Source organism: Neovison vison, chromosome 12 (assembly GCF_020171115.1).
Source record: "Neovison vison isolate M4711 chromosome 12, ASM_NN_V1, whole genome shotgun sequence".
Taxonomy (NCBI): domain Eukaryota; kingdom Metazoa; phylum Chordata; class Mammalia; order Carnivora; family Mustelidae; genus Neogale; species Neogale vison.
The window spans coordinates 106,533,863-106,547,388 of NC_058102.1; the positions used below are offsets into that span (position 1 = coordinate 106,533,863).

The window sequence follows — 13,526 nt, forward strand, 5'->3', positions numbered from 1 at the left end:
GTGCTTAACCAACTAAGCCACCCAGGCACCCCTAATTTTGGCAATTTCTTATTTATGATTTCAAGACTTACTTTTTATTCTTTGATTGTTATTTCACCTAAGTATACTATGTATGTTATTCTTGTTTCATAAGTGTAATAAAAAGTCCATGAGCATACTAATTATTATATTTTAAGTTCTCTGAAGTTTCTCTGCTTCCTCTATGGCCACATTTTCTGTTTATCTTTCTCCCCTCCCCCTAAATTGGAGACTTCTTTTAAGTAGCTATTAATCTAATCCTTGGTTGTCTGTTCATGTTTAAGATGAAGTAATTGGAATGCTGATTAGGAATCTTGTGAACTTGGGAGGGTCTTGCCAACTTGCACAACATCACTCAAGGGTGAGTGGGTAGAAAACCAGCTATTGTGCCAGTGAAGACTGAATGAAGACTGTTTCATTCTTAGTCATTATATACTCAAACAGCAGCCCAACTCCTCCCCAGAGATTATGAGAACGCTTGATTTTTAGCCTGGGATAAATGCCTACATACTGTATTGGAGATAAGGAAGGGTTCTTCTGTTCTGTATCAAGGTCTTTATTTTATCTCCCTGTTGGCCTCAGTACCTACCCCCTGCACCTACTCCACATTATGGTTTCTTTCATTTTGTTTAGTCAGACTGCACTCACTTGGGGTGTAAATTTAAAAATATATATATGTGTCTTGCTGGTCTTCCCATTTTCTATTATGAATGGGTTTTGTATCATTTTAAAAATTCCTTTATTAGCATTTTAATGGGTCTCAGGAAGAAGAGGTAATGCATGCCTGTGCTTAATTAGCTAGCTTTTTTTTTTTTTTAAAGATTTTTTTTTTCTTTATTTATCTGACAGAGATCACAAGTAGGCAGAGAGGCAGGCAGAGAGAGAGAGGAGGAAGCAGGCTCCCTGCAGAGCAGAGAGCCCGATGCGGGGCTCGATCCCAAGACCCTGGGATCATGACCTGAGCCGAAGGCAGCGGCTTAACCCACTGAGCCACCCAGGCGCCCCAGTTAGCTAGCTTTTTTAAAATTTATTTTTATTACTATTATTTTAAAAGATTTTATTTATTTGAGAGGGAATGAGAGAGAGCGAGAGAGCGAGAGAGCACGCAAGAGCAGGGGGAAGAAGCAGAGTCCCCTCCGAGCAGAGACCCCAATATGGGGCTTGATCCTAGGACCCTGGGATCATGACCTGAGCTGAAGGCAGATGCTTAACTGACTGAGCCACCCAGGTGCCCCCTAGTTTTCTTTCTTTCTTTTTCTTTTTTTTTTTTTGTAATTGAAGTATAGTTGACCACCAATGTTACATTAGTTTGAAAATTATGGAATGCTTCATTAATTTGTGTGTCATCTTTGCACAGGATCTACACTGATCTTCTATCATTTTAGTATATGTGCTACCCAAGGGTGCACTCAGCTGGACTTAATGAAAAAATATAAAGCGGAAGTTAAAACAAAACAAAACAAAACAAAACGTCTGGGGCAGAGTAGGAAATAAGAAAAACGACCAGCGGAAGGGCAGAAAACCAAAAAATAACCCCCCCCCAACACAAAAAAAAAACCACCACAATTCTCAGTCTGTGATATTGATAGCACCCTGTGTATGTATAATTTAGCGCTTAACATAGTAACTCTGCAGATCCACATTATTTTAGCGACATAGCAGATCTCAGACATCGAGTTCACACTCCATTTTACAGTTAAGAAAAGTAGAACCCAGAAATAAAATGATTTTGCCAAGGTCATTCAAGTAGAGCGTGGCAGAATGGAAACTAGGATACAACTCCCACTTCGTTTTTTTAAACCTCCCACACTGCTGGGGAGTAACAGGATGAGCAGATCAGCAGTTAGATGAGAAAGATCTTGAAAAACAGTCGAAGAAGGATGGCTTTTTTGGGGGGGGGAGGGTAAAAAGCCAGATGTCTAAAAAAATGAAGTATTTTAGGATGCTTCTTTGGCAGCTCTACAATCTCCTTTGGCAGCACAGTCCAACAATTGGTAGGCATATGTTGAATGTACTGAAGGGGGCGACGGTACAGCAGGACGGGGAACTGTAATAATCCAAGTGCGTGGTGATTTGGAAGGGAGCAGAGTCTGGGCAGGATGTCACTATAGAATTTGGTGAATGAATGAATATGACTACTGAGGACAGACGGGAAAATGTTAGTGGGATTATGAAAGAGTATAAATTGGTTAATTGTGGTGGAGAATAAGGAGGGGTAAAATATGAGTCAACCCCTTCTAAGGGCATTTTAAATTATCTGATTCAACCTGAAAGACTGGGGCGAATATATATCATATCACTCCTACTTTCTTGATTAGGGATAGTTTACCTACATTCGTAAATTAATGGATGTAGCTGCCCTCTTTGCATGACTCCAACAAAAGAAAAGCTGACTGCAATTCAGTACAAGAAAATTGGGTTTCCTCAAAGAAGGTACCATTTGCTTAGTAGACTCGCCTAGCTGCTGTGAAGACCAACTAAGACAACGTAGGTCCGCATTTGGCACATCGCTGGAGCTGAATGTGCATCTTAAATTCCGCCCACGCTCTGCTCTCCCGCCGGGCTCCCACACAAAACCCACGTACACTGGCGTGGGTCTTCTGCGACGCCGAAGTTCTTTCCCTAAGGTCGAGTGCACAGCCCCGCGACCACATTCGCAAAAACAAAGGGTTTCCACCGCGGCCTCGAGAGCGCAGCCCAGAGTGTACCACACTGCTAGACCTACTCCCCTACAGCAGTGGCGATCCTGGGGCCTGTGTAACGGGCCCCGCCAAGGAGGGGGTGGGGCGACTCTAAGGTTTGGGAAAGCGACGATTCCGCTCTTCGGGCCTGGCCGGTCCACTTCCTACGGCAAGCACAAGGAGACAAACGCCGGCTTGCCTCGCTCCCACCTACCGCTTCTTCCCGGAGCGGGCTCCGGCTTTCCCTTCCCGTGGCCGCAGGGGCCGTGAGTGCGGGGTGTGGACGCCCCGCGCCCGTTGCTCTGCTTGGGCGCGCAATCGCCGCCGGAACCTTGAGTCACCCCACTCCCAGTCCCTGACCCGCCTTCCTCCTGAAGGCGCCGGAGGACTGTGGGCTGCGAACTCGCATTCCCTGGAGGGTGCGGGAAGGCTAGGTGGCCCGGTCGGGAGGAGGCGGAGCTCGCGGTGTCTCGCGGCCCGGGGCGGGGCTAGGTGTCTCGCGCAGGGGGCGGGGCGCAATGACGTCGGCGGGCGCTGGGGCCGTACTGTGGCTGTGGTGGCGGCGGCGGCGGCAGCGGCGGTAGTGGCGGCGGCGGCGGTGGCGGCGTCCGGGCGGCAGCAGCAGCAATAGCAGCAGCCCTGAGGAGGGTGAGACGGCAGCCGTGGCGGCAGCTCGGAAGTCGGGCGGGACGGAGAGCTTCCCGCCTGCCGCTGGCGCTGAGGCTTTTTTTTTTTTTTTTTTGCCTTTTCTTAGCTTGCTTCTTCCTCACGGCCCTGGTTAGGGCTGGGCAGCGCGCCCCCGGGGAGGGGCGGAGCTGTAGGTGAGGCTTCAGGACCCCCTCCCCCTCCTCTCCCTACCGGGGGTGGGGGGGATGGGAAAGTCCGGGGAGGAGCGGACCCCACCCCACCCCACCCCACCCCACTCCACCCCAGCCCCCCGCGGGCTCCACCCCACCGAGCTCCAGGATTGGGCGGGAGCTGAGGCGGTAGATGTGGGGAGCCCGAGGTGGGAGATGGGAGATAGGGGTTCTGGGCGTTTGGAGAGCTGCGGAGGGTTTGAAGCGTGATGTTGCGGGCGAGGTAGTGGCGAGATGGAGAAACTGGGGAGCCATGAGGAGGTTGGGGTGCGGTCAGGGTAGACCTGTGTGTTTAGGCGACTGATGTAAAATGTGGAAAGAGGTGAGGATTTTTTTCCTTCTGTGAAATGGTAAGCTAGGAGATGAAGGGTTGTATTTCAAAAGGAAGATGAGCTGTGGATGTTGCCTTTGAGACAGTTGGAGAAGCTATTGCACTAGGTCTCACATTTCTACTTTAGGATTTGGTTTTAATATTTTCCCTCCTGGCGAGATGAGTCGGGAGGGAAGAGAATCCCTCTGCTTTTGGCGCAGGTGGGTACTTTGTGAGGGTGGCTGAGTTTAAAGTTTTACACCCTTTAAGAAGAGTGAGATCTTGGATTAAGACAACTTCATTCTGGCAGCAGCTAAAGGGAATAGGTCCCATTACACCTAGTTCTTTAAAGGTGTTACCGTCCAGTCTTTTTTCTGTGCCTGAAAGATCTCTTTATATCACCTCATTTATAAGCTTTATCCTGTCCCCTTAAGAGAAGGCCTGAAAAATCAGGTGGTTGCTTTGGAAGATACGTTTTTGAGTAATAGTTGCAGGCGGTTGTGGTTGACTGCTTTGGCTGGATGATTTGAACAGTTCTGTTGGAGCTAATTATATGAAAAATACTTAAAGTTTTAAAGCACAGCTGTCTTTTACAGCTCGTTTTTCAACAGACCTTGACATTTAAACATTTTGTGTTCAACTCAATTATTGGGGATTATTTTTATTTCTCAGTTGCAGATGTTGTTATTAGACAGTTTAAAAATGAAGTGGAATATATATATATTTTTTTCCGGGAGGTCCCTCAATTTCTGAGAAATGTTCTTGGAGTCTAGTGCTTTTAAAATGCTCTTTAATAACATTTTGGGGACATGTATCTCAATTGATAGGTAGATACATGTTACTAAGAGTAAACAGTGTTGAGTGTTCTTCACATCAGTGTTTCACAACTTTATTCATTAAATCAGAATCTTTTCTCGATTCCTGCTCCCTATTAGATTACAGCATTCACTGACCTTACCTATCAATTAGTGTCATTTAAGCTGTTTCTTGCTCAGAAAAACGGTCCTGTGATGGACATGTATTATGTAAAGGATGGAAGTAGGCATGACTCTCAATAATTTATTTGTGGAGGAAGAGAAACCGTCATGAAATGTAATTTAAGCAGTGACTTTCCCAAGGCTTACTCAATTTATTTGGGAACAGAGCCAGAGAAGTGCTTTCCTGTACCCAAGAGAGAAATATACAGATGTGAGTGTCAGTAGTTGCGGATCATTGCCTTTTTTAACATGCTTAATTAATGAGCAAACTACGATCTTCTAGAAATACTTCTGCTTCAGACTTTAGGCAACAGATGATACAATAGCTATTAAGTGAGAGTGTCCAGTATGTAATTCTAAAAGATTCAGTTAAATGTATTCAAACAAATCAAATTAGAAGTTGGTAAATCAATACTTTTGATTTGGATTAGTTACTTAGAAGGAAAAATGAAAATTCACATACCTAGTTTTGGCTTTTAAATTATACTTTAACTGGGTATGAATGAGGACAAATGTGAACTAAGATACCAGGTGAAACTTTGTGCGTATATTGCTAAAATTACATTTGCATGGCTGACAGTGGGATGTGCTTCTTTGTGGGAATGAAGTCATGGGATTTGGGTGAAAGTATCAGGTAGAAGTGGCCTGTTTCTCTTTAGGATTTCTTGTGCCTAAAAAAAATACTACGTTTTATTTTTCAAGAAATGTCGCTTGCTAGTCTTTACTGTGATGTTCTTGTTGAATTTAGTGAGCTCTCCCCTCCCCACCATTACTAAAGTCAGGTAAGTATGTCAGTTTGTTAATTCAACATTAGTACTGGAAGCAAGATAAAAGTGAAGGTTCTTACAGCAACAACTCCTCTTCTGTTCTAGGTTTATGCTTTTAGAAGTAGTAGCAGATTGCTAAATGTGCGTTTTACACATATCCTATCAAAACTTCAATGGAAGACCAGGGAATTAAGTATTTATATATGCTATTATATATAAGTAGCATATTTATATATATAATAAAATAATCAGTACATTCTTTATCAATTTTCAGACAAATGTAATGAAGTAAACAGCATACAGGTTATATAGAATATAATTTATTTCAATAGCTCTAAAGTATCTGAGCCTTGGGGGCACTGATTCATTCAATGGTTATTTATTGAGTATTGTTCTAGGTACTTTTTTTTAGCCATTGGGGATACAGTAGTGAACAAAATTGACAGAAATCCCTGCCTTCATGGAACTACCTTCCAGATACCTTTTGGGGAGATGAGGAGAAAACTGGCAAAGGAAATTAATAAAAGGTCATTGGGTTAGGAAAAGCAGGAGAATGTGAGGTACTAGTAGTGACGGAGAGGAAGTTTTTAAAGAGAAGGCAATGATCAAGTGTGTCATTGTTTGAAGATGTGTCAGAGTGTTGGGTAAGGAAGAATTTTTCATGGCTATAATGTCTAATAACAGAAGTATGAGTAAATGCTATTTAGTGTGAGATGAAATAGATGTAAGACTTTGTCAGCTTTTTATTTTACTTCCCTGGGTTGATTTTTTAAAAACATATATTAAAGTTTTTATTCTTTTCAGAATAAAATAGGCAGATTAAGTATACTTATATTAAAGACAGATATGACATTTTTGTTATTTTGTTTTTTTAATATACTAATAACTTACACTCATTAAAAAAAAGGTAATGCACATACCAAATCAGAAAGTATACAAGAGTTCTTAGGGAAAAGTAAGTTTCCTGCCCCATCACATTGTTCCTGAAGGCAGTGCAGTCACTGTTTCCAAGTTCTTGTTTTTCCTAACCAGTGAAATTTTGTGCAATAATATGGTTTAGCTATTTTAAAATTGCATAAATATAATGTATTTTTTTTTTTTTTTTTTTGGCAGGCTTAGTATTTGTTTTCATAATTTAAGTCTAGCTCCTGAAGGCCTTTTGTTTTTATTTGTAACAGCTTTATTGAGAGATAATTCATACACCAGACAGTTCACTCATTTAAAGTGTATAATTCGGGGCGCCTGGGTGGCTCAGTGGGTTAAGCCGCTACCTTCGGCTCAGGTCATGATCTCAGGGTCCTGGGATCGAGTCCCGCATCGGGCTCTCTGCTCAGCAGGGAGCCTGCTTCCCTCTCTCTCTCTCTGCCTGCCTCTCCATCTACTTGTAATTTCTCTCTGTCAAATAAATAAATAAAATCTTAAAAAAAAAAAATAAAGTGTACAATTCATTTTTTTTTGGTGTAACTATCACCACAATCAATTTTAGAGCATTTTCTTCACCCTCAAGAGAAGCTGTTATTTTTCTGACCTTTAGTTTAAGTATTCTTTTATATATTATGTGGGAAAAAATGTTTGTGAAATACTTGCTTACCAACTAAATGGCAGTTAAGCCATTTAGTGTGTGCTTTTAATGTTCTCTGACTGAATTGGCATACATTATTTAAAAAGTAGTTTCAGGGGCGCCTGGGTGGCTCAGTGGGTTAAGCCTGTGCCTTCGGCTCAGGTCTGGATCCCAGGGTCCTGGGATCGAGCAGCGCATTGGGCTCTCTGCTTTGTGTAAAAGTCAACTTAGATAGCATTTTATTTGGTTGAATACATGCTTGTGAAATGACTTGATTACATCTCTTCTTTTCATTATTCCTTCATTTATCACATATTTATTGAGTACCTTTTGTGTTCTAAGTCCTGGGCTAGGCCAGATGGAATCCATGATGAATAATGCACAGTGTCCCTTATTCTTAGGAGTTTTATTCTGGTGAGAGAAGAGGAGTAATTAATAGGGGTTTGTGGGCTCCTGTGCTTCAGTAGGGTTCTACATCAGCTCATAGGATGAATTCCTAAACAACATTGTTAGAAAATCTGAGATGAGATCTTAAGGGTAATTAGGATTAGGCTAAATGAACAGGGTGCAAGTAGAGAGAACAGGATTTGTAAAGACCGAAGACCAGAAAGCTGTAGGGCGAATTGAGTGATTTGAAAATAGTTTGGTCTGCTGGAGTGTTAAGTGCTAGTGTGAGGTGTTGGTATTCTCCCTTCCTTATGTTAAATAGTGTATTGTCTTTTTATTTTTATTTTTTTAAGATTTTATTTCTTTATTTGAAAGAGACAGCAAGAGAGGGAATACAAACAGGAAGAGTGGGAGACGGAGAAGCAGGCTTCCCGCTGGGCAGGAAGCCCAGTGCGATGCGGGGCTCAATCCCACGACACTGGCATCAGGACCTGAGTCGAAGGCAGCCAGCCGCTCAACGACTGAGCCACCCGGGCGCCCCAGTAGCGTGTTGTCTTGAAAAGCAAAATCATGGAGCACCTGGGTGCCTCAAACCTTAAGCGTCTGCCTTTGGGTCAGGTCTTGATCCCAGAGTCCTGGGATGAAGCCCCGTGGCCCCCTCCTTGCTCAGCCTGCTTCTCCCTCTCCTACTCCCCCTGCTGGTGTTCCCTCTCTCCCTGTCTCTCTGTCTAATAAGTAAGTAAAAACATAAAAAAGAAAAAGGCAAAATCATTACATTGTTAATATGCTTAAACTCTATGGATTGCTGTCACTTTGTAGCTGTATAACTTTGGGTGAATTACTTTACTGTTTAAAACTCAGTTAATTTTCTCATCCATAAAATGGGAAAAATAGTCCTACTTCATGTGATTGTTGTGCAGAATAAATGAAACAATACTCATAAAGCTTTTTTTTCTTAAAAGATTTTATTTATTTATTTGACAGATCACAGGCAGGCAGAGAGAAAGGGGGAAGCAGGCTCCCCACTGAGCAGAGAGCCTGATGCAGGGCTCAATCCCAGGACCCTGGGATCATGACCTGAGCTGAAGCCAGAGGCTCTCACCCACTGAGTCACCCAGACACCCCAATACTCATAAAGCTTTTAATAAAGTGTTTGGAATATACTAAGTCCTCAGTAAAAATCAACACCCTGATGGTGATGATAGGGTATGGTGATGGTGGTAATGAGCCCTGATTTGTGGAATTCCTTTAGGATATTGAGGAGCCCCAGGGAGTTCTCAGGAGACTAGAAAATGATACCTATCTTTTTTTTTTTTTTTTATAAGATTTTATTTATTTATTAGAGAGAGAGAGAGAGGGGGAGAGCAGGGAGAGTAGGAGTGGGAGAAGCTGGCTCCCCGCCTAGTAGGGAGCCCGATGAGGGACTTGATCCCAGGATCCCGGGATCATGACCTGAGCCGAAGGTAGATGTGTAACGACTGAGCCACCCAGGTGCCCTGATACCTGTCTTTTTAACACTTCTTCTGAGAGGAATGAAATGAATACTAAAAACTTTAGGCTGGCACTGTCCAATAGAACTTTCGGTGGTGATAGAAACGTTTTATATCCCATATCCCATTCAGTACAGAAGCTACTGGTCCTATGTGCTTACTGAACACTTCCAGATGTGGCTCGTGTAAGTGTTGAGAAATAATTAAAATTGTTAATTTTGTTAAGATTAATTTAAATAGCCACTGTAATTAGTGATTAGTGTATTGGGCAGCATGGCAGTATGTTTATAGATTGATGACTATGATACTAAGCTCTGGCAGTGTTTTAGCATACATTATTTAAAAAGTAGTTTCAGGGGCGCCTGGGTGGCTCAGTGGGTTAAGCCTGTGCCTTCGGCTCAGGTCTGGATCCCAGGGTCCTGGGATCGAGCAGCGCATTGGGCTCTCTGCTCAGCAGGGAGCCTGCTTTCCCTCCTCTCTCTCTCTGCCTGCTTCTCTACCTACATGTGATCTCTCTCTCTGACAAATAAATAAATAAAATTAAAAAAAAAAGTTTCAGAGGGTGTCTGGGGGCTCAGTTGGTTAAGCATCAACTCATGATTTCAGCTCAGGTCATGATCTTGGGGTCATGGGATGGAACCCTATGTTGGCCTCTGAACTCAACTCAGAGTCTGCTTCAGATCCCTCCACTCCTCTGTGCTCTTTCTCAAATAAACAAATCTTAAAGAAAAAGAAAAGGTAGTTTTAGAAGCCTTGTTAAAGGATACAGTGATCACTGGAATATAGCATGGATTCATGAGGTCACTTCAGATAATAATTTCCATTTCCTAGAGTTGACATGGTTCCTAAGCTGATAAGGAAATGGAGTAGTTGTAATTTATCTAGACTTTACTTCAATCTTTTCATGCTATCTTTGTGGAAAATATGAGCTATTTTATGAGAACAAGGACTGTCATATGTTCTCTACTGAACAAATAGTAGATACTTGTTAAATATTTGATGAATGAATGATTGTAAGACAATTAAGTGAATTCTCAACTGGCTGTGAATGGATATACCCAGAGAATAGAGTTGCTTATTGAGAATGATGGGTTTGAGGAACCGGTATTAGATGACTCATCCATGTGTGTATTGAGATAACCCAGGAGCAGTGATGCTAAAGACAGTGGCAGTGTGAAGTAGTTGCCAGCCATCTACCCACTGAGTGTGGAGGATGTCCAGGTCATTAGCTGAAAAGGCAGAGGTAGAAGACTGTTGCTGAAAAGCATGAGAATCAGAGAAACAAAGATTTTACATCGGAGTTCAGGATTTTACATGGTCTGGAGGTGGCATGGGAAGAAAGAAGGGTACCGGTCTCATTTCCCAACATTGAATGTGGAATGTGAGAGACTTAATAGCCTTCACTTTAAAGGGCTGCTTGGAAAGAGGGTCCTGGGAAAATCAGTTTTCAGTTAAGGCAGAGAGGCAGTAAAAACTTTTGGAAGAGTTTCATCCATAATGGGGGCGCCTGGGTGGCTCAGTGGGTTAGGCCGCTGCCTTCGGCTCAGGTCATGATCTCAGGGTCCTGGGATCGAGTCCCGCATCAGGCTCTCTGCTCAGCAGGGAGCCTGCTTCCCTCTCTCTCTGCCTGCCTCTCTGTCTACTTGTGATCTCTCTCTGTCAAATAAATAAATAAATATTAAAAAAAAAAAAAAAGAGTTTCATCCATAATGGAACACAGTTCCTTGAGAGTATTTTTCCACTCTCCTGGCTTCGAGTCAGTTAAATTAACTTATTTATGTATTTACTTATTGACTTATTTATTTATTTATTTTAGGTAGGCTCTACTCCTGATTGAGCCAGCCAGGCACTCTTCATCACTTAAACTTTATTTATTTATTTAAAGATTTTATTTATTTATTTGAGAGAGGGACTAGTGAGAGAGAGCATGAGCTAGGAGAAGGTCAGAGGGAGAAGCAGACTCCCCATGGAGCTGGGAGCCCGATGTGGGACTCGATCCCGGGACTCCGGGATCATGACCTGAGCTGAAGGCAGTTGTCCAACGAACTGAGCCACCCAGGTGTCCCAACTTTATTTATTTTTAAAACATATGTGTGTATGTAATCTCTGCACCCAACATGGGGCTTGAACTCATGACCTAGAGATTAAGACTTACATGTTCTTCAAACTGAGCCAGCCAGGCACCCCATCATTTAAGCTTTAAAATATCTGTCTCATCTTAACAAAAAACTCTTCTCCCATCTTCATACTTTCTCTAAGTTGCTGTCCGCTTTATAGCCACACTTTTTAGAAGACTTATCTACATTTGTTTTATTGTCTCCATTTCTTTGCCCGTGATTCTCTTCTTAACCTATTGTTTCTGTCTTCACAATTTCATTAAAACTTTCTTGCTGGGTTACTAATGTGTTTAAAGCCAATAGTTATTTTTTTGTCCTCTTATTTAACATTTTAGCTGTACTAGTTTTCTATTGCTATGCAACAAATTACCCTCCCAACTTAACTTAAAACAACAAACATTTGTTGTTTCACAGTATCTGTGGATCAGGCATTTGGGTGTGGTATGTCTGATTCAGGGTCACTCATAAGGCTGCAATCAAATGTTGACTAGGATTGCAGTCATCCCAGAGCTCCACTGGGGGAGGGTCTGTTTCCAAGCCCAAGCATTTGGCTGTTGGCAGGCCTGAGGTCCTTGTTGGTTGTTTACTGAAGAAATCAATCTTGCCATTTGGGTCTCTGCAACATGGCACCTTGCTTCTAGATTGAGAACTCTGTGGAGGAGGAGCAGAGGTAGTAGCCAGTTTTTTGTAACCTATTCTTGGTAGTGCCAGTCTCTCACTTGCTCTGTTTTGTTCTTGAGAATGGACTCTCTAAGGTCCAGCACATGCAAGGAGGGGTTCCACAAGTGTGAATACTAAGAGGCAGAGATAATTCAGAGCCATTGTCAAGATTGCCTATCCCACCAGCATTTGATCCAGCTAATTTCTCCTTCTTTGTAATGCTCATTTCTTTTACCCTCCTTAGATCATGCTTCTGTATTTTTTCCTGGTTTTTGGCTTTCTTTTCTGTCACCTTTGTTGAATCCTTCCTTAGCCATTCATTAAATGTGTGAATTTCTGTGAGTGATCTCATCTCCTATCTCATTTTTCAGCTACATGCTGGGTATTCATTATTCTGACTTCAGCTTTTACCTTTTTGCTGACTGTAAGGACCATTGTTAGTATTTCCATTTGGATGCCGCTTAAACTCAGCACATCCAAAGCTGATATTCTTGATTTCTCTTGTCTTATACCTTCCATTTTATTGTTCCTATTGATTTTATAAAAGTCATTGGTGTTCAGTGATGGTGTAAATGTTTTTAATGAGATAGTGCATCCCCTTTCAGATTCCAAGCATTGACTGAATGTTTGCTAGGTGGTTTTTAAGTTTCCTTCCCATTTTGAGTTACTGTGTTGGTAACTAGTGAAGATTTTTGATTAGGAGACACATGATCCGACTGTGCTTTGAAATGTAGCAACTCTTGAATTCATTAAAAAAAATACTTTAAGGGCAGTTTTAGGTACACAGCAAAACTGAGTGGAAGATACAGAGATTTCCCTACTCCCACCCCACACATGCAGAGCTTTCTCCATTATCATCTCCCACCAGAGTGATATATTTATTACAGTTGAGCCTTGATCAACACATCATTATCACCCAAAGTCCATATGAACTCTCATTTTTAGTGGTTGATCAAGAAGGAAACTAAACTTGGTATTCCTTTTGGTTTTCTTTATTATGGTGGGCTATGCAATGAATAGACAGTGGTTTTCATCAGATAGTCCTTTATGTGTATTATTTACATTTTCCCTTATTTTATTGTTTCACTTTTTTTTGTTTAAAAGACCTTTGTATGGAAATTAGGTAACTGGAAAAAAATTGTCTGAACCTCAGTTAAACATTTCTGAAATTGTGAAAATATCTCAAGAAATAAGTTTGGACCTTAAACATAATTTTATTGTAGTAGTTAGTTTATTGTGAAGGAATTAATTTCTCCTTGAAGTTCTTCTTAAATGTAACACACATACAGGAGAACGTATAAAACAAATATATAGCTTAACTTATGAAACAAACACTTGTGTAACCATCATCTAGGTCAAACACTAGCACCTTGCCATCATTCCACAGACTTTGCCTCTTCCCAGTTACATAAAGATAATTGTTGTCTTGACTTTTATGGGAAACATTTTTTGCTTTTCTTTCTTACATAAACCTATATTTAGTTTTGTCTGTTTTTCCATTTTATATTTATGGGATCATATTGTATGTATTTTATGCTTGGTTGCTTTGACTCAGCATTTTGTGAGATTTAGGTTTGTTGTTTTTAGCTGTAGTTTGTTCATTTTCATTGCTAAATAGTCTTCCATTGTATAAATACACCACAATTTATCCATATATCAATGATGGATATTTAGGTTGTTTCCAATTTTGGGTCATTATGA

General features: G+C 41.6%; 1 protein-coding gene across 11 annotated transcripts in view; it reads left to right on the plus strand.

The window, feature by feature from the left end:
* The first annotated feature begins 3,298 nt into the window (after positions 1-3,298).
* Positions 3,299-13,526, plus strand: part of ERC1 (ELKS/RAB6-interacting/CAST family member 1) — a 561,256-nt gene continuing 551,028 nt past the window's right edge. For 6 of the 11 annotated variants that reach the window (XM_044228945.1, XM_044228947.1, XM_044228949.1 and 3 more), the window contains exon 1: positions 3,450-3,520. The gene's annotated coding sequence lies outside the window, so the exon portion shown is untranslated. Of the gene's footprint in view, positions 3,348-3,448; positions 3,521-13,526 lie in introns of those variants that run through there. The other 5 variants (XM_044228950.1, XM_044228948.1, XM_044228955.1 and 2 more) reach the window with 3 other exon arrangements.